This window comes from Mauremys reevesii, linkage group 3 (genome assembly GCF_016161935.1).
Source record: "Mauremys reevesii isolate NIE-2019 linkage group 3, ASM1616193v1, whole genome shotgun sequence".
In the NCBI taxonomy this organism is placed as follows: domain Eukaryota; kingdom Metazoa; phylum Chordata; order Testudines; family Geoemydidae; genus Mauremys; species Mauremys reevesii.
The window spans coordinates 27,962,167-27,982,872 of NC_052625.1; the positions used below are offsets into that span (position 1 = coordinate 27,962,167).

Genomic DNA, 20,706 nt, shown 5'->3' on the forward strand with positions numbered 1-20,706 from the left:
ACCAGAACAGGTTATGTATACCAGGGTAATCCACGCACTGATCTGAGAACCACTGCAGCAGGGAATCATCCTGTACTAGTAATTGGGACTAGTTAACCTAATAGCTCTTCCTATTCCCCTTTATCCCACCCGCTATTGCCCATCTCCAACTTCTGTGAGCTAAATTTTATGAAAATTAAAATAATCAAGACAGGAAGACTGCTAGAGATCCAAGGTCCCCAAAAAGTCAATTTGATGATCTAAACCATTTGGTCAGAGTATGGCATCTTCTTGGGTCTTTGCCCTTTGCTATAAGAATATCTAGTCTAAATGCTTAAACTTAAGAACATTTAAAATTCTGTATAGAAATTAGGAATCTAGGAAATTTGTTTTCTTCCTTTTTCATTTTCCACCTACCTTGATTTCTATTCCCATCCTCCAAACTGCTTGCAATCCATCCCAGGTAGGTGTCATTTGTAAATTTTGTAAGAATACTCTCCACACCATTATCCAAGTGTGACACTGAGCCAAAAAGGGTTAAGCAACCAGCAGATTAAATGACCCAAATTCAATCTTTAAAGACATATTAGAAAAGTTTGTGAATGGCAATTAGGGCTGTTCCTTATAAATAGCTAGCAAAGCCATGTTAGATAGACCAGTGCTTTGAAATGTAGACCTGTATTGTTAAAGAATTGGAAGAAGATAATGATTTTATTGTTCTGTGTTTACCTATATTTTGTTAGAGATTAACAATGTCAAGAGGCTATTGATGATCTGCCAGCGATGTATAAAAGAACTCTAAGGACCTGATCCTGTTATTTCAGATCTACTTAAGCTTGGTCAGGGGAAGCTTGAATCACAAGACTCGGGTCTCCAGGTCCAGTCTGGATTACCCTGTTACTTCTCATGGAAGAATTAAAACAAACTCTCTATATATGGACTGCATATCTGGACTAGAGCCTGATTAATTGATTCTGGAAGCAGCTTTTTGTAACTCAGCAGCTCACCATCGCTACTATGAAAATGACATACAAACTTTATTCATATTTGTATGTATAATGATCTTTTAACCAATGCTCTTTTCTTTTTTAATAAATCTAAGTTTAGTTAATAAGAATTGGCTGTATGCATGTATTTGGGTAAGATCTGAAATATTCATTGACCTGGTGGGTAATGTGTTTGATCCTTTGGTATTGGTAGAACTTTATATATGATTAACAAGATTTTCAGTAATACTCATCATATTTGACTTGGCTGTCTAGGTGGGAGCCCAAGGCTGGATTGCTTTACGGGAGCTGTGTTTTTTCTGGCTTCTGGATAACCAATAAGGGTATTGTAGAAACTGTTTTGTTGTTGGCTTGGTGAATCTAATTATTAGAATAACTACCTGTGCTGGGGATCATCTGCCCCCATTATTTGTAATTTGCCCTGAGCAATCTCAGTGTGGCCCCTTGTAACGGTCCTCACTCGGGGTCTAGTTGGAGACCGTGGCCTAGGGGGTTGTCGGAAGGGGAGCCCGGGCCCTCCCACTCCACCGGGCTCTGACCCAGGGCCCTTTGAGCCACCAGTAGTCTGGCAACCAAGGCCGCTTAAGGCTGTCCTCCCAGGGCCTCTTTCTCTTGTGTCCCATCTCCCTGTCAGTGTCAGCTTAGGCCAAGGCCTTCCCCTGGTGGGGAAATTCAAACCAAAAGTAGTAAGAGGGAGTTTCCAAGGTCCAGAGGATACTTCCCTCTCTGGTTGTCTCAGGGAGGGCCCCTTTGGGCAGCTGTGTGAGAGCCTTTAGACTTCCCTCTGCTCTGCACTAGGGCTGCCAACTTTCTAATTGCACAAAACCAAACACCCTAGCCCTGCCCCTTCCCCGAGGTCACACCCCCTGCCCCATCCCTTCCCTGAGGCCCTGCCCCCTACTGACTACATTCCCCATCCCTCGGTGGCTCACTCTCCCACACCCTCACTCACTTTCGCTGGGCTGGAGTGAAGGAGGGGGTGAGGGTTCTAACTGGGGGAGTGGGCTCTGGGGTGGGGCCAGAAATGAGGGGTTCAGGGTGCGGGAGGGGGCTGTGGGCTAGGGCTGGGGTGCAGGGGAGCTGAAGGCTCTGCCTGGGGGTGTGGGATCTGGGATGGGGCCATGGATGAGGGGTTTGGGGTGCAGCCGGGGGCTCCAGACAGGGGGGTGGGGCAGAGGGGTTCAGGGTGTGGGAGGGGGCTCTGGGCTGGGGCAGGAGGTTGGGAAGCAGGGAGGGTGATGTGTCCATCTGGGGGTTCAGGCTCTGGGGTGGGGCCAGGGATGAGGGGTTTGGGGTACAGGAGGGGGGGTCTGGGTTTGGGGGAGCTCAGGGCTGGGGCATGGGCTTACTTCTGTTGGCTCTCAGTCAGAGGCGCAGCGGGGGGTTAAGGCAGGCTTCCTGACTCCATGCTGTGCCCCAGAAGTGGCCAGCAGGTCCGGCTCCTAGGCAGAGGCATGGCAAGTGATACTGCATGCGGTGCTACTCTTGTCCGCAGGCACTGTCCCCACAGCTCCCATTGGCTCTGGTTCCCAGCCAATGGGAGTGTGGAGCTGGTGCTCTGGTGGGGGCAGCATGCAGAGTCCCATGGCCCCCCTACCTAGGAGCCAGATCTGCTGGCTGCTCCCGGGGCGCAGCACGGATCCAGGACAGGTAGGGACTAGTGTGCCTTAGTTCTGCAGCACTGCCAACTGGACTTTTAATGGCCTGGTCAGTGGTGCTGACTGGAGCCACCAGGGTCCATTTTCGACTGGGTGTTCCAATCAAAAAATGGACACCTGGTCACCCTACTCTGTACTGCTGGAGCTGTAGGTCTGTTCACCTCCAGCTCTGCCACCAAATTAGCTCATTCTCTGCCTTTTAATTCCTCCAATACATGAAGAATTTGCTGCAGGTGTGGAGGGGTGGGGCTGGCTGAGCCCAAAATAATCCTTTAACCCCTTGTTGCCCAAAGTGGATTGTACACCCCATCACACACCCTCCCCCTCAAGATGGAACCAGAAGAGCTGGGGCCATCCAATTGCTCCCCTCATTCCCTGGAAATGAAGTCAGAGTTCTGGTGGGCTTTCACGGCTGAATGCTGAATTTGGAACACGTAGGGCTGGAGAGTCAGGTACCAGTGCATCAGGCGGGTGTTTGTGTCCTTTATGGTGTTTAGCCATCTTAATGGGGCATGTCTGGTGAAGAATTTGAATGGGTTTTCCAGGAGATAGAATCGGAGTGAATCTATGACCTATTTTACTGCCAGGCCCTCCATCTCTGACAGAGTGGGCCCATTCTTGTGGGAACAGTTTGCAGCTCAAATAAAACACAGAGTGTTCCTCCCCCTTAATTTCCTGAGATAAAACAGCACCCAGTCCCACATCAGAAGCATCCGTCTGCAAAATGAATTCTTTGGAGAAGGCTGGACTGAATAGGACCAGTTCTGTACAGATCTTTGAAAGATCTTTTCACAGGCCTCAGACCAGTGCACTTTCTTGGGGCTGTTGTTTGTAACCAGATCTGTCAGAGGGGCTGCAATTGTCGAGAGCCTTGGTACAAACCAGTGGTAATAGCCAGCAAGTCCCAGAAAACTCCTGATCTGTTTCTTTGTGGTAGGGCACAGGGTGTCCTTGAGGGCCTGAACTATATAAGGGGCTGTATCTGGCCTTCCCCCAAAATGTATCCCACGTAGGTGGTTTCTTCTTTTCCTGTTTTACATTTTTCAGGGTTTGCTGTTAGTCCAGCCTGCTTCAGGGAGCGAAGCATGGCCGCAACTTGGGCCAGATGTCGTTCCCAGGTTCAACTGTAGATGACTACATCATCTAAATAGGCTGTGGCTTACAAGTTCAAAACCTGGTCCATAAGGTATTGGAACATCGTGGATGCTCCTTGGAGTCCAAAGGGCATAGTTCTAAACTGTTGGAGGCCAAATGGAGTGGCAAAGTGTTTTTTTCTTGCGATTCTGGTGTGAGTGGGATTTGCCAATACCCCTTTGTTATGTCTAATGTGATATACTGAGCCTTGCCCAAACGGTCTAGTAGTTCATCCACATGGGGCATGGGGTAGTAGTCAAATTTGGAGATCACATTGAAGTCGATGCAAAACTGGATAGTGCCACCCAGCATTGGGACTTATATGACAGGGCTTTGCCACTCACTGTGGGATTCCTCAATGACCCCAAGCTCCAACATAGACTTCCTGTTTTACTGCCTCATGCACTTTGCAGGGAAGTGGCCGGTGGTTTTCCTGGACAATCTGTCCAGGTTAGGTCTGGATGTGGTGGTGCGTGAGGTGGGTCCTTCCTGGTTGGAGGAAAACACTGTAGGGAATGCTTTCACTAGGCTCTGCAGCTGGGCCTTTTGTTCAGGATGAAGTTGTTCCCCCACCTGTATAGCCTCTGGTGACAGGGCATAAGGCATTTGGGGCCCCAGGTCTGGTTCAGGGAGGTATGGGGCTTTCTTAGTCTTTCCACACCTTCACCAGGTTGAATTGATAGACTTGGGTGGGCTTCCATTTGTCAGGCTGTCTAACCTCATAATCGACTGGCCCAACTTGGTGCACAATTTCGTAGGGCCCCTGTCACTTGGCCAGTAGTTTAGACTCTGTACTCGGGAGTAGAAGGAGGATCCAATCGCCTGGCCTGAAAGTGTGTACCTGTGCTCCCTTATTATAGGAGCGTTCCTGAATCTGTTGGGTGGTGAGGAGGGTTTCTTTAGCCAAAACTCCCACAGTCTCAAGTTTCCCCCTGAGTCTCAACACATATTGTAGGACATTCTGAGTTCTTGGAGTTTTTTCTTCCCACATCTCCCAGACCAGGTTCCCCGGGGCCGTCTCCCATACAAGAGCTAGAATGGCGAGAACCCAGTAGAGGATTGTGGGACTTCCCGAATGGCAAACAGGAGTGGAGAGGGGATCAGTTGATCCCAATTAAAAAGCTCTTCTGGTATAAACCTTCTCAATATCTGCTTCAGGGTTTGATTGAAGCTTTCAAGCAGGCCATCCATTTGTGGGTGATAAACTGAGGTACAGAAGCTCTTTATTTTCAGATCACAGACCTGTTTCATCAAGCAGGATGTGAAGTTTGTGCCTTGGTCAGTGAGAATCTCCTTGGGAACTCCTACTCAAGCAAAGACTTTCAATAGTTCAGTGGCAACAGTCTTTGCATTGGTGTTATGTAGTGGGATTGCCTCAGAATAGCGAGTAGCATAATTGACTATCACCAACAGGTGTTTGTATCTGGTGGCACTTTTTTCCAGAGGGTTGACAAGGTCTATATGAATTCAAACTGGAACAGGTACAGAGAAGGGGTACTAGGATGATCTGAGGAATGGAAAACCTGTCTTATGAAAGGAGACTCAAAGAGCTTGGCTTGTTTAGCCTAACCAAAAGAAGGCTGAGGGGAGATATATTTATAAAGAGCAATCCTATCAGAGGGATAAATATCAGGGAGGGAGAGGAATTATTTAAGCTTAGTACCAATGTGGACACAAGAACAAATGGATATAAACTGGACACTAGGAAGTTTAGACTTGAAATTAGATGAAGGTTTCTAACCATTAGAGGAGTGAAGTTCTGGAATATCTTTCCAAGGGGAGAAGTGGGGGCAAAAGACATATCTGGCTTCAAGACTAAGCTTGATAAGTTTATGGAGGGGATAGTATGATAGGATAGCCTAATTTTGGCAATTAATTCATCTTTGATTATTAGCAGGTAAATATGCCCAATGGTCTGATTGGATGTTAAATGGGGTGGGATCTGAGTTACTGTAGAGAATTATTTCCTGGGTGCTGGCTGGTGAGTCTTGCCCACATGCTCAGGGTTTAACTGATCACCATATTGGGGGTCAGGAAGGAATTTTCCTTCAGGACAGATTGGCAGAGGCCCTGAAGGTTTTTCACCTTCCTCTGCAGCATGGGGCCTGGGTCACTTGCTGGAGGATTCTCTGCACCTTGAGGTCTTTAAACCATGATTTGAGGACTTCAGTAACTCAGACATAGGTTAGGGGTTTGTTACAGGAGTGGGTGGGTGAGATTCTGTGGCCTGCGTTGTGCAGGAGGTCAGACTAGATGATCATAATGGTTCCTTCTGACCTTAAAGTCTATGAGTCTATATCAATTCATTCAAAGGTGATATCTATAACCAGGAGAGGGATGAGGGGGGCTTTCACCTCACCTTTGGGCTCAACTAACTGGCATTCAGGGCAGGAGTTGCAGAAGTTTTTAACTTCTTGATGTACACCAGGCCAGAAGAAGTGGTCAAAGATCTGGGCAGAGTTTTCTCCTGTCCAAGGTGGCCTGCAGAGGGGATAGCATGGGCCAGTTGCATGATTTCTGGTTAATGTGGCTGAGGGATGAGGAGTTGTGACCACATTTCCCCTATCCAATGGTCTTTTTCCACCCAATATAGTCATTGCTCCTGGAGCTCAAAGTGGGGGTACTGCGCAGCCCAGTTGGGGTCTACAACCTTGCCATTAACCACTGGGAGTTGTTCATGTGCACTACTCAAGGTCTCATCCTCCCTCTGGACCTTCACAAAATCTGTCTCTTGGGTCATTAAATCCCCTTCCTGGAGCAGGGTTTGTAATGTCTTCTCATTAGGAGGACTTTCTGGCAACACTTGCTTTTGGCTGGAACCCCCGTGACAGATTTTTCCTGGGGTGCCACCTGGAACTGGGGTATCACTGAGCCCCCCTGACCAACCATCCTGTGTTCCCTTACACTGTACTGCTGTGACCAGCCAGCCAAGTCCTCTCCCAGGCTCCAGCACAAATACAGGTAGGGACACACTGAGCTGCAGTACATACAGATGCTGTGATCAGCTCTGCATGGGGAGGTTACAGCTAAGGAACTGCCCAACTGCTCAAATGCACACCACCCTCTGGAATGTAAACCCAAAATTATACCATCTTGTGCTGCACAGAGATCTGTACAGCATAAGCTCATGAAATGTGCTTTCTGTCCCAAGTTATGACTCCCACACACTGGTTTTTGACAAAGCAAAAATAAGTTTATTAACTACATAAGATAGATTTGAAGTGATTATAAGGGATAGAAAACAGATCAAAGCAGATTACCTAGCAAACAAACAAAACACGCAACCTAAGCTTAATATACTAAAGAGATTGGATATAAGTAGCAAATTCTCACCCTAAATGATGATTCAAGCAGGCTGAAGAGATTCTTAAGGGGCCACCTGCACTTGCTTACAGGTGTTCCTTTCACAGGCTAAAATTCCCTTTAGCTGGGTTCAGCACTTCCCCCCAGTTCAGTCCTTGTTCCTCAGGTGTTTCCAAGAGACTCTTTGGATGGGAAAATCAAAGAAGAACCTTGATGATATCACTCACCTGTCTTAAATAGCTTTTGCATATGGCTGGAACCTTTTGTCTCAAAGCTTGGTTCCCATGCCAGTCAGTGGAAAAACACTGGTATTCCAAGATGGAGTCCAATACCACGTGACCTGTTCACATGACCCTGTAGTGTCAAAGCAGCCATGAGTCAGAGCCTCAGAAAGGCTTCCCAGTGGGAGATTAGCTTCTCCTAAGACCCTTTGTTCTTCCTAATGGTTCTTTAACTTAAATGATCCCTTCCCAGCCAGCCATCTAGACTGACAGTCTTTTGCCTAGTGGGTGTTCCCCAGGTGTAAACATATTTGTAATACTGATACATAGTCAATATTCCTAACATCAGATACAAAAATGATACATGCATACAAATAGGATAATCATATTCAGTAAATCATAACTTTTCCAATGCTATCTCACATGACTTATCTTGCATAAAATACATCAGAAGTATGCCATAATCATATAATAATATCACTGAAGAATATGGGGTGCAGTGTCACACACCCCACCCTGGCGTCCTGTTTCTTGCCTACTCCAGCCAGTGTCACAAGCCAGAGTTCCTTGCCTGCCCTGGTTCCCTCAGGCACTTCCTCTGGGTTCCAGGAGCATGTCTACATCCCCTCAATATGTTGGAAAAGTGCTCCCAATCCTGATCCAAGATAATGAGGTAGGCTAGGGCTGGAGCTAGCCCTTCTATGAGGACCTTTGGGAAATCCCCTATGGTGACCTCTACCCAGGCACAGGATAGGGTTTAATGTCCCCATGAATGCACTGCAGGAAGATGGTTTCTCCAGAGGCTTCAGGGTTGGGGAACAAGCCTTCCTGGACCAGGGTTTGCCCACACCCAGAATCTACTAGGCCTATTACATTGGTCCCATTTATTTGAACAGGAACTGTTGCTTTTGCTAAGGTGTGCTTCCGAGGATGGCTCTCTGTCATCCGTACTTGCCCAAAGCAGCACTCCATATAGGGGCATTCCTGATAATCGTGGCCCTGATGCCCACAAAAGAAACAGGCCCCCCATGGTCAGTCCCAGGACTGCTGATTGGGAGCTGGGCTTCTGGGGATGTCTTCCCCCAGGTGCTTGGCCTGGCCTAGGGTTGCCAATTTTCTAACCAAACAAAACCGAACATCCTTGACCTGCCCCTTCTCTGAGGCCCCGCCCTGCTCCCTCTCTCCCTCCGTCACTTGCTCTCCCCCACCCTCACGCACTCATTTTCACCAGGCTGGGGAGGGTCCCTTTTCAACTGGATGTTTGGTTGAAAACTGTACACCTGGCAACCTGGTTGGTCCTCTTGCCCTTCCTGGCTTTTGGGCAGGGAAGACCCTTGGGGCTCCCAAGTTTTATGTTTGGGCCGAGGTTGGCGGGCCTAGGGATTGTCCTGGACTCCCAGCCCTGGACTAGAGGGCTAGCTGGGTCCCTGATAGGTTGGGACCTTGGGGAGCACCCTGTCTAGTGTCTGTCTCCCCTGGCTGGCTTCCCCTTTCTGTCGAGGGGTCCCTCTGGAGTCAAGCAATAGCTCAGGTGCTGGAGTTAGAGCTATCTCAGCTGCCAGATAGTATTCCATCAATCACATGGTATTGATAAGTGACTCTGGTTGATGGCTGAGCACCCAGTCTCTACCCCCTTTCAGGAGGATTTGGGCAAACTTCTCCACCAGGATGAGTTCAGCCACCTCTACTCCCATCCACCGTTCTGGCTTTAGCCACCTCCAACACAGGTCTCATAGTTTCTGGGCAACAACCCAGAGTTGGGCCCCTGGAGGGGACCTCTTCCCCCAGAACCTCTGGCAAAAGGTCTTCTCGGTGATGATGAGGTAGTCCAAGATGGTATGCGGCCCGCACTGGCCCCGTCAGGTAGGGTGACAGCAGGATGGTCCACTGGTCACAGGGCCATTGTAAAGCTATCATCACCCACTAAAATGTTGTCAAAAAAGCCTTGGGTCATCCTGAGGGCCCATCTTTGTGAGCTTCATGGGTACCAGGGGGGGCGCCTGGTCTTGGGCCTAGGCCCCCTGATGGAGAAGCTTCCAGAGATCCCCGGGGCTGCATCAATACGACTTGTTGAACTAACCATTGCTGTTGTTCCTGTTGCTTGGCCCCTAAGTCCCAAACCACAGCAGTCTATTGTGCTCTGTGCATTTGTGACTGGAATACAATGTCAGTACACTCTGACCACAGGAGGCAGATGTTTGTTTGTGTTAACACTTATTTAATGTCAATAACTCTTTAACATTTTGAATAAAGGAAGGCCTTACCAACTCACAATAAACATCCCCTATGGCTCCCAGTGGTTCTCCAACAAAACAAAAGATGAGGAAATCCTCCAGGCCTTCTTTATACATCATAAAGAAGGAAAAAGGAAATAGGCCTCACTTAAATAAAAATCCTTTGCAAGTCATTCTAGCCACCTTCTGTTCATGAAGAAGCCATTTGAGGCTTGTCTCCACACACCGGAGGATTGACGTGTGGTGATCAATCCATTGGCGGTCAATTTAGTGGGTCTAGTGAAGACTCGCTAAATCTAGTGAAGACCACTAAATCGACCGCCGATAGCTCTCCAGTAGACTCCGGTACTCCACAGGAACGAGTAACATAAGGTAAGTTGACAGGAAAGTTTCTCCTGTTGATCCAGCGTGGTGTTGACACTGCAATAAGTCGACTCCAGGTACATTATTCACGTAACTGGAGTTACATCACTTAGGTCAACTTAGCCCCATAGTGTAGACCTGCCTTAAAATTAAATCTGTCAATCCAGATACTGTGAATTTAAAGAGCATGAGGCTTAGTTCAAGCAGTGACAATAACATGTTAGGAACGACAAGTTAGGAACATATTCATTTAAGTGGTCAAAACAATGACAGCTTTGAAAGATGTGTATTTTGAGAGACTGAATAACTCAGCAGATTGAGAAACACTGGTAAGGAAAATATTACCAAATGGAGCTACTGTGGCAGCATGTGGCCACCAGAGGGTTTTCCTGTGGCCATGACAACCTCCTGGGCAGATATGGGGGAGAGGGCAAAGTAGTGGAATTATCTCCTGAAAATGTAAACAAACTTGTTTGTCTTAGTGATTGGCTGAGTAGGACTGAGTGGACTTGTAGGTTCTAAAGTTTTACATATTTTTTACATAACTGCACTCACAAACAAAACCAATTCTACATTTGTAAGTTGCACCTTCACCATAAAGGGATTGAATGAAGTGAATTGAAAAATACTATTTCTTTTCTATTTTGAAGTGCAAATATTTGTAATAAAAAATAGTAAAGTGAGCACTGTACACTTTGTATTCTGTGATGTAATTGAAATCAATATATTTGAAAAAGTAGAAACATCCAAAAATATTTAAATAAATGGTATTCTATTATAAACAATGCAATTAAAACTGCGATTAATCGCGATTATTTTTTAATCTTGCAAGTAATTGTGATTATTTTTTTAACCATTTGACAGCCCTAGCATGTAGATTAAACTACCTTCTTACTGCTAGAGATGGTCTGCCACTTTATTGCTGAGGCACACTGGCAGAGCAGTTCTGTTCCTGTTCAGTGGATAGAGGATTCAGTCTAATGTAGCTGTCAAGCTGTCTCTCTTCACAATCACTGAATTTACACATACCACTCAAAGTTTCATTTTTGGTAAATGGAAGTATAATTAACATCAAATACTTTTTTTCCTTTGACATATCTCCTCCCTGTTTAGATTGCAGGTATTCTGGGGCAGAAATTGTCTCTGGTCTTAGATTTGCAACAATGCTTAGAACAATGGGGCCCTGATATTGCCTCAGGCCTCTGGTCACTACCATAATACAACCAGTTATACAGCAGGCTGTCTATATGCCTAAGCTGAGAATGTCAACATTCAGGGGTGTTCTGATCCAGGATTTTAATTGTGGCTCATCTCTATTTCCAGTAATGTGATGACACTTGTGATGATAGCTGTCTGTTTTACATAGCACCTTCTAAACCCAGTCCATGTTAGGAAATGGGATCATAGATGACAATCTTTTTCAGAAACCACTGACAGCAATGGTCCCATTTCTTAGTGTAGACTGGGATTAAGGTGCTATTTACAGATGCCATCATGTCTGTTGGAAATAGAGAGACCACAATTAATCCTGGTTCCAAATACCCCCAAACTTCGAGGATGTCATAAATAAACAGATCAGGGTTAAGGTCTCTTTTACCTGGAAAGGGTTAACAAGCTCAGTAACCTGAGAAACACCTGACCAGAGGACCAATCAAGGGACAGGATAATTTCAAATCTCTGTGGAGGGAAGCCTTTGTCTGTGTTCCTTGTTGGCTCTGTGTTCTCTCTTTGGATCTAAGAGAGGCCAGACATGTCTCCAAGTTCTCCTGGAGTAGTTCCTACTATCCAATAGTGAGTATTAATTAGAAAGGCGGATTAGTCTTATAATTTGATTTCTACATTTGCAATTGTGTGTTTGCTGAAGGAAATTCTTTATTTCTGTTTGCTGTTACTCTGATTATTCTGAGGAGGAGGGAGGGGAAGTCTCTCCAGTTTTTATAAGTTAAACCCTGTATTTTTGCATCCTGGTAATACAGAGATAGTGTACTTTTTTCTTTCTCTAATAAAATCTTTTCTTTTTTAGAACTTGATTGATTTCTTCCCTTGTTTGGATTTTCAGGGGAAGGCGGGGGGGGGGGAAGTGAATCCCTCTTTGTTTGATTCAAGGAGTTTGAATCAAGGTCTCTCTCTCCAGGACTAGGGAAGGGGAGGGGGAGGTGAGTCCCTCTTTGTGTTGAGTCAAGGATTTGACTCGGTGTGTAATCTCTCCGGAGCAGGCTGGAGAGAGGGAAGGCGGGGAGAGGAACTGGCTGTTTCTCTCTCTCTGGTGAGATTCAAGGGGTTTGAATCTGGGTTCCCCAGGGGAAGTTTGGGGGACAGGCAATGTGTCAGACACTTAAAAACTGACTGGTGGCAGCAAGAACCGGATCTAAACTAGAATTTTAGTTTAGAGGAGTCCATGCAGGTCCCCATCTTGGAACCCAACAGCTCCAAGTGGGGGAGGAGACCTATGACAGAGGACATCTGGATCAGGATGCAAACTTTGTTCTGTCCTTCTTCTTTAAAATGATCTGAGCCAAAACTCTGGATCAGAACACGCCTGAATTTTGAAGTTCTCATTTTGAATGTATAGCCGGCCTCATGTATCACACATGTGCTCTTGCTAATGTTATCCTCCGATTGTTTGGCACATTCATTTGTTGTGTCTTATCTGAAATCCAAATCTAGACCCAGCTCAGGCCTATAGCTGACTCTGGCTGACATAGAGCAAACAATTGTTGAAAATAAGACCAGTATTTCTAGATGTCTGACTTCTCCAAACACTTTTAGTTCACAACTCTCAAATCTTGCTTGCCTTGGGTATCTGGCAACATGGAGAAATTAAGCAATGCAGCTTGAGGCTGCCCACATCTTTCACTGTTTAATTAACTTTATGATGAAGTTCAGCAACACCAGTTTAGTAATAGTCAGTGAACATTTATTAACTGTACCTTGACATAAGTCTTGAGTTCAAAATTACTTTGTTCATTAATTTTACTAGGGTAATAAAATAGTCTGACTTTTTAATAATAAAATTAAAATGTTTAATTTTCAGTGCAGTAGGGCCCAACATCCCCGTTGTACTAGGTACAGTAGAAATGCTGAAAAAGACAGATCCTGTCCTGAAGACAGTCTTATGTAAGAAAAGTCACAAGTGAGTATAACAAATAATTGCAGGGAAAGAGTAATAAGCCATGTGAATTGATAAAGTAATTCTGAGAGGATGTAAAGGGAAAAATACACCAATGAAAGTGCATGAGGGGGAGATGAAGATAATTGGGAGATGATAGAAATCTATTTATGTGATGTAGAAGAGAAAACTACAAGCAAAATAGTGGCTGCTAGAGGTGAATGTATGTGAATCTCTGATTGGAAATGGAATTCCTCTAGGACTGCAACAAAATGTAGAGTATTTGTGTTAAAATAGCACTTGGGGCTGCAGTGGAGATTGGGATCCCCATTGTGCTAGGTGCTGTACAAACATCTAGTAAAGAGAGTTCCTGCCCTATTTTCAGCATTTTGGATTCCATACATCAAATCCTCAACTGGTGTAAATCAGTACAGCTCCACTGAATTCAGCAGAGCCACACCAATTTAGAACAGCCTCACATGTATAGTTATCTAACATCAAAAACAACTTCAAAACATCTACAAAACTACTTGGATGGTATGTGCAATATTGCACTCAGTTCTGAGCACCTTATTACCAGAAAAGTTGTAAGTACATAGGGGAGAGTTCAGAAAGAACAACAATGATTTAATGGCTGATTAAATACTCATGATGAATAAAGATTGCAGTGTTCATTGTCTAAGGCCTGGTCTACACTACGCGTTTAAACCGATTTTTAATGCCGCACCCGTCCACACTACGAGGCCCTTTATATCGATATTAAGTCCCCTTTAAACCGGTTTCTGTACTTCTCCCCGACGAGAGGAGTAGTGCTAATATCAGGATTACCATATCGGATTAGGGTTAGTGTGGCTGCAAATCAACGTTATTGGCCTCCGGGCGGTATCCCACAGTGCACCACTGTGACCGCTCTGGACAGCAATCTGAACTCGGATGCACTGGCCAGGTACACAGGAAAAGCCCTGCAAACTTTTGAAATTCATTTCCTGCTTGCCCAGCGTGGAGAGCTCATCAGCACAGGTGACCACGCAGAGCTCATCAGCACAGGTAACAATGCAGTCTCCTGAGAATCGAAAAAGAGCTCCAGCATGGACTGCACGGGAGGTACTGGATCTGATCGCTATATGGGGAGAGGATTCAATGCTCACAGAACTGCGTTCCAAAAGACTAAATGAAAAAGTATTTGAAAGAATTTCCAAGGCTATGATGGAAAAAGGCCACAGCAGGGACTCAGTGCAGTGTGAAAGTTAAGGAGCTCAGACAAGCCTACCAGAAAACCAAAGAAGCAAACGGAAGGTTCGGTGCAGGGCCAAAAACATGCCGCTTCTACGCTGAGCTGCATGCAATTTTAAGGGGCTGCGCCACAACTACCCCACCCCTGTCCGGGGTTGTAATCTCAGCCATGGCTGAGGATTATGCGGACGGGGAAGATGACGATGAAGAAGAGGAGGACGAGCTTGCACAGAGCACACAGCACTCCGTTAGCCCCAACAGCCAGGAGCTTTTTCTGACCCAGACGGAATTACCCTCCCAGCCCTCCCAAGCCACTATCCCAGACAATGAAGCCATGGAAGGGACCTCTGGTGAGTGTACCTTTGTAAATATAAAACATGGTTTAAAAGCAAGCGTTATTTAATGATTGATTTGCCCTGAGGACTTGGGATGCATTCGTGGCCAGTAAAGTTACTTGGAAAGGTTTGTTAACATGTCTGGGGATTGAGCGGAAATCCTCCAGGGACATCTCCATGAAGCGCTCCTGGAGGTACTCCAAAAGCCTTTGCAGAAGGTTTCTGGGCAAGGCGGCCTTGTTCCGTCCACCATGGTAGGACACTTTACCACGCCATGCATGTAGCAAGTAATCGGGTATCATTGCATGACAAAGCATAGCTGCGTATGGTCCCGGTGATTGCTGGCATTCAAGAAACATCCATTCTTTATCTCGCTGTGTTAGCCTCAGCAGAGAGATATTCAAGGTAACCTGGTTGAAAATCAGGAATTTAATTAAGGGGACAGAGATGCCCATTTTCCTACTGGGTTCGTGGCCTGCACATCCTTCCTTGCACATAGCCAAGTGGGGGGAGGGGAGGAGCGAAATAGCGAAGAGCTTTTCCACGTTTGGCTAGCAGGGATCTTCCCAGCTACCAGCCATGTGGTGGGGGGGGAAAGGGGGTAGATTAGCAGTGAGCTTTCATGATACCAGCCATGCGGTGTGGGGAGGGGTAAAGCACTGTATATATGAAGGCTGCAGAAGCCGAAAGACAGTGGCTTACCATGGCTGCATGCAAGCTGAAATCTGATGCCCGGACCTGCATCTGTGATATCTGTAACACCAGAGCCACAGGCACTCAATATTAAGATGCAAAATGCGACCTTGTAGTGAAATCACATGTGCTATGTAAGGTGAATAGTGCTGTTCACTGTGAAAGAGTATAACCATTGTTCTCTAAAATGTATCTTTTAAAATACTTCTCTCCTTTTTTTCCTTCCCTCATGCAGCTGCAAATTTTTCAAGCATCCCTACTCCGTCCCGAAGGCTATCTCAGATAAGGTGGTGGAAAAAAAAGACGCGAGACGAAATGTTTTCCGAAATCATGGAAGTGACCCGCAATGAAAGAGCGCATCTGAATGAGTGGAAGGACGTGGTAGCAAAGTACAGGAAAGATGCCAGTGACCGTGAGGACAGGAGGGACCAACGTGAGGACAGGAGAGATGCTCGAGATGAGAGGAGAGATGCTCGAGATGAGAGGTGGCGGCATGAAGATCAGCGGTGGCGGGATGCAACTCTGGGGCTGCTGCGTGATCAAACTGACATGCTCCGGCGTCTGGTGGAGCTTCAGGAACGGCAGCAGGATCACAGAGTGCCGCTGCAGCCCCTGTATAACCACCCTCACCATGTTCCACATCCTCCTCACCCAGACATGTAAGAACGCGTGGGGGAAGGCTCCGTGCACCCGCCCACTCCACCCCCATGGACAGCCCAACTAAAAGGCTGTCATTACTGTGAATTTTTTTTAGTGTCCTTTTCCTTCCCGCCTATCCTCCTCCCAAACCACACCCGGGCTACCTTCTCAGTTATCTCCCTCTTTTTATAATGAATTAATAAAGAATACATTATTTTTAAACGATAGTGACTTTATTTCCTTAAGCAAGCTGTAATCGAAGGGGGAGGGTGGGTTGCTTACAGGGAATGAGTCAATCAAGGGGGGTGGGGAGTTATCAAGGGGAAACAAACACAGCAGTCACACCCTACCCTGGCCAGTGATGAAGCTCGTTTTCAAAGCTTCTCTGATGCGCACCGCTTCCTGGTGTGCTCTTCTAATCTCCCTGGTGTCTGGCTGTGCGTAATCAGCAGCCAGGTGATTTGCCTCAGCCTCCCACCCCGCCATAAAGGTCTCCCCCTTACTCTCAGAGATTGTGGAGAACACAGCAAGCAGCAATAACAAAGGGGACATTGGTTTGGGTGAGGTCTGAGCGAGTCAGTAATGTGCGCCAGCGCGCCTTTAAACGGCCAAAGGCACATTCTACCACCATTCTGCACTTGCTCAGCCTGTAGTTGAACAGCTCCTGACCACTGTCCAGGCTGCCTGTGTATGGCTTCATGAGCCATGGCATCAAGGGGTAGGCTGGGTCCCCAGGATAACGACAGGCATTTCAACATCCCCAACTGTTATTTTCTGGTCTGGGAAGTAATTCCCTTGCTGCAGCCGTTTAAACAGAGTAGTGCTTCTGAAGACACGAGCGTCATGAACTCTTCCCGGCCATCCCATGTGGATGTTGGTGAAACGTCCCTTGTGATCCACCAGTGCTTGCAGCACCATTGAAAAGTACCCCTTGCGGTTTACGTACTGGGTGCCCTGGTGCTCTGGTGCCAAGATAGGGATATGGGTTCCATCTATCGCCCCCCCACAGTTAGGGAATCCCATTGCAGCAAAGCCATCCACTATGGCCTGCATATTTCCCAGAGTCACAACCTTTCGTAGCAGCAGCTTAATGATTGCTTTGGCTACTTGCATCACAGCAGCCCCCACAGTAGATTTGCCCACTCCAAATTGATTCCCGACTGACCGGTAGCTGTCTGGCATTGCAAGCTTCCAGAGGGCTATTGCCACTCGCTTCTCCACTGTGAGGGCTGCTCTCATATTGGTATTCTGGCATTTCAGGGCAGGGGAAAGCAAGTCACAAAGTTCCATGAAAGTGCCCTTACGCATGCGAAAGTTTCGCAGCCACTGCGAATCGTCCCACACCTGCAAAACTATGCAGTCCCACCAGTCTGTGCTTGTTTCCTGGGCCCAAAAATCGGCGTTCAATGCCTAGAACCTGCCCCATTACCATCAGGATCTCCAAAGCGCAGGGGCCCGCGGTTTGAGAGAATTCTGTGTCCATGTCCTCATCACTCTCATCGCCGCGCTGCCGTTGCCGCCTCCTCCTCGCCTGGCTTTGCAGGTCCTGGTTCAGCATAGACTGCATGAGAATGTGTGAGGTGTTTACAATGTCCAAGATTGCGGTATTGAGCTGAGCAGGGTCCATGCTTGCTGTGCTATGGCGTCTGCACAGTTCACCCAGGAAAAAAGGCGCAAAATGGTTGTCTGCTACTTTCACGGAGGGAGGGGTGAGGCTGTACCCAGAACCACCCGCGACAATGATTATTGACCCATCAGGCACTGGTACCTCAACCCAGAATTCCAAGGGGTGGGGGAGACTGCAGGAACTATGGGATAGCTACGGGTTAGATACCCACAGTGCAACGCTCCAGAAATCGACGCTAGCCTCGGACCCTGGATGCACACCACCGAATTAATGTGCGTTGTGTGGCTGCGTGCACTCGACTTTATACAATCTGTTTTACAAAACCGGTTTCTGTAAAATCGGAATAATCCTGTAGTGTAGACGTACCCTAAGTGATAACTAAGTGGGATATGATCATCATCTACAAATATTTAAATGATGGAAATACCATCAGTTGAATACTCCCCTCTACTTACAGATGTTTGATAAACAAGGGTGGAGAGGGCAGAAAAGAGGAACAATAGCTTTGTGGCATGGACCCCCCACCCTTTGAGCCTATGCTAGCCCTCCTCTTTCCCTAGGTTTCAGAGCCTGAGCTCCAGCCCCAGCCACAAGTCCAAAGTGCTATCTACACTGCTGGTTTTAAAGCACAAGTTTGAGCCCCACTAACTCAAGGTTGGGAGGCTTGCTCCAAAATGCTGTGGAGCTATGAGCTTACCATGCAATTTAGAGATGTGCAGGCTGGGAAGGGAAGTGTTGGGGGAGGAGAGATTGGAGCCAGGTAGCAAATATATCATGCAGTATACACCCTAGCTAACCGGAGGGATTTCTGTTATGAAATTTGCACCAGAATTAATGATATTTCAATCAACACAAACTCCTCACTTCTCTTAGAGTTGTGCAGAAGACCATATAAGTACATTAAACATGCTGCAAAGGGGTGGAGAAGACACAGAGCAGAAGGATCAAGAGAGAGGGATAGTTCAGTGGTTTGAGCATTGGCCTGCTAAACCCAGGGTTGTGAGCTCAATCGCTGAGGGGGGCGATTTGGGGATTGGCCCTGCTTTGAGCAGGGGGTTGGACTAGATGATCTCCTGAGGTCCCTTTCAACCCTAATAATCTATGATTCTATGAAGACCTAGATGCCTCTACATTGAAAGAGGGGAGTGTAATCGGTTGGTCGGGGCTCGACCCTCCAGCAGGCAGGAGGGGAGCCACACCGACTCCATTCTGTTCTTCGGCTAGTCTCTAGGAGTGACGGGACACAAGGTTAAAACCGCTGGGCCCTCTGGTGCAGGGGCTGGGCGACAGCAGTTCGATACGCCCTGGCCCTCTGGAGCAGGGTGGGCAACAGTAGTTCAATACGCCCTGGCCCTTTGGAGCAGGGCAGAGCAACAGCAGTTCAATAAGCCCTGGCCCTTTGGAGCAGGGCGGGGCAACAGCAGTTCAACAAGCCCTGGCCCTTTGGAGCAGGGCGGGGCAACACCAGTTCAACAAGCCCTGGCCCTCTGGAGCAGGGCGGGGCAACAGCGGTTCAATAAGCCCCGGCCCTTTGGGGCAGGGTGGGGCAATAGCAGTTCAATAAGCCCTGGCCCTTTGGAGCAGGGCAGAGCAACAGTAGTTCAAATAAGCCCTGGCCCTCTGGAGCAGGGCAGGGCAACAGTAGTTCAAATAAGCCCTGGCCCTCTGGAGCAGGGCAGGGCAACAGTAGTTCAAATAAGCCCTGGCCCTCTGGAGCAAGGCAGGGCAACAGCAAGAGGCAGAGCTCAGACCCTCGGGCAGGGCTGAGCAGCAGTTCAGTCTGTAAGCCCAAGCCCTAGCTCAGGGCGGGCAGTAACAAGAAGCAGAGCTCAGACCCCCAGGCAGGGCTGAGTAGCAGTTCAAGTCTATAAAGCCCAAGCCCTCAGTCAGGGCGGGGCAGCAAAACAGCAGCTCTAGCCCAGACCCTCAGGCAGGGCTGAGCAGCAACAGGCAAGTGCAAGCTTCTATGCCGGAGCGCAGGGTTGAGGGGGAGACTGCCACCCGTGAGTGGCGTGGCAGGGGGGGACACAGGCCCACCCATTCCACTGTGTCCCAGCCCGGGGCCCTAGCAGCGGCGTGGACCCGCTGAAGTCAGTGGGGATCCTGGCCGCAACACACTGACATGGGCACATCCGTGCCCTCAGCCGGACAAGGGTCGGCTACCCCCGGGCTACACTCCATCTCCCCCTCAAGGCCTACCTCGTCCGTCGCACCCGGTTCAGGCCAGTCGGTCTGCATCGGCTCCGGTGGAGGGCTTGGCGGCAGGTCCGGCAGCTCCTCTGGGAAGTTGGGCCAGGACTGCTCGGGCGGCTCCTCTGGGTAACAGCAGGGCCGAGGGGGCTCCTCCTCGAAGCGGGCGCTCGGCAATACTGGGGGCTCCTCCCAGTACGGGCTCCGGGTAGGCTCCGCGGGCTCCTCTGGGTAGTGGGCGAGGGGAAGCTCCGGCCAGGCAGGGCAGTTACCTTGGGCCGAGGAGGGCTCCCAGCCGGGAGCTCCTGCAGGCACGTCTGCTCTCGGCGATGGCTGGGTGCTGACTGAGCTTGGGCGTGCGCCTTTTCTACTTCCTGCCCCGCCCCTTGACTTCCGGGGGGCGGGTACTGGGGGCGGAAGTTCCGCCCACTGAGGTGTTGGCAGGGCAGCTCCCTCTGCCAGGCAGGAGGGGAGCCACACCGACTCACTACAGGGAGGAATCTCCATAAGTTTCCAAAAAGTGGATTTTTCCATGGGAAGGAAAGGACAATCAGGCTCAAAATCAAGAGAGGAATTATTTAGCATGGTACAAGAGGGTCCTGTGTAAGAGTCCTAGGACAAAAATAAGAAACGAAGGTAGATTAAACATCAGGTAAAACATTCTGATGGTGAGTTCTATAAGACTGAACAACAGACTCCTAAGATAACTCTAATTATAATTATCTAAAATAATGGGAATTAACAAAACATTTGAGTATATATATTGTAGGGCACACTATCAGGTGGGTTGACTAGATGACCTTATTGGTTTCTTTCATTTCCAATTTTTATGTTCTATGGAATAGTGGCAGTGGCCAAGAAAGTCAGTACAATACGTCATGAGTTAAATTCTAGTCTTAGTTACACCTCAGCAGAGCTGCACCAGTGCAAGAAATTGGCCCTATTTTTATGAACCAGAAATTTTTTTAGTATGTGTGGGAT

The 20,706-nt window shown here is 47.9% G+C and overlaps 1 long non-coding RNA gene across 1 annotated transcript; it reads left to right on the forward strand.

Moving 5' to 3' along the window:
- The first annotated feature begins 1,261 nt into the window (after positions 1 to 1,261).
- LOC120400743 lies at positions 1,262 to 4,924 on the forward strand. The gene is made up of 3 exons (XR_005596035.1): positions 1,262 to 1,309; positions 3,692 to 3,830; positions 4,777 to 4,924. It is a non-coding gene; the product is annotated as an uncharacterized LOC120400743 (long non-coding RNA).
- The last annotated feature ends 15,782 nt before the right edge of the window (positions 4,925 to 20,706 follow it).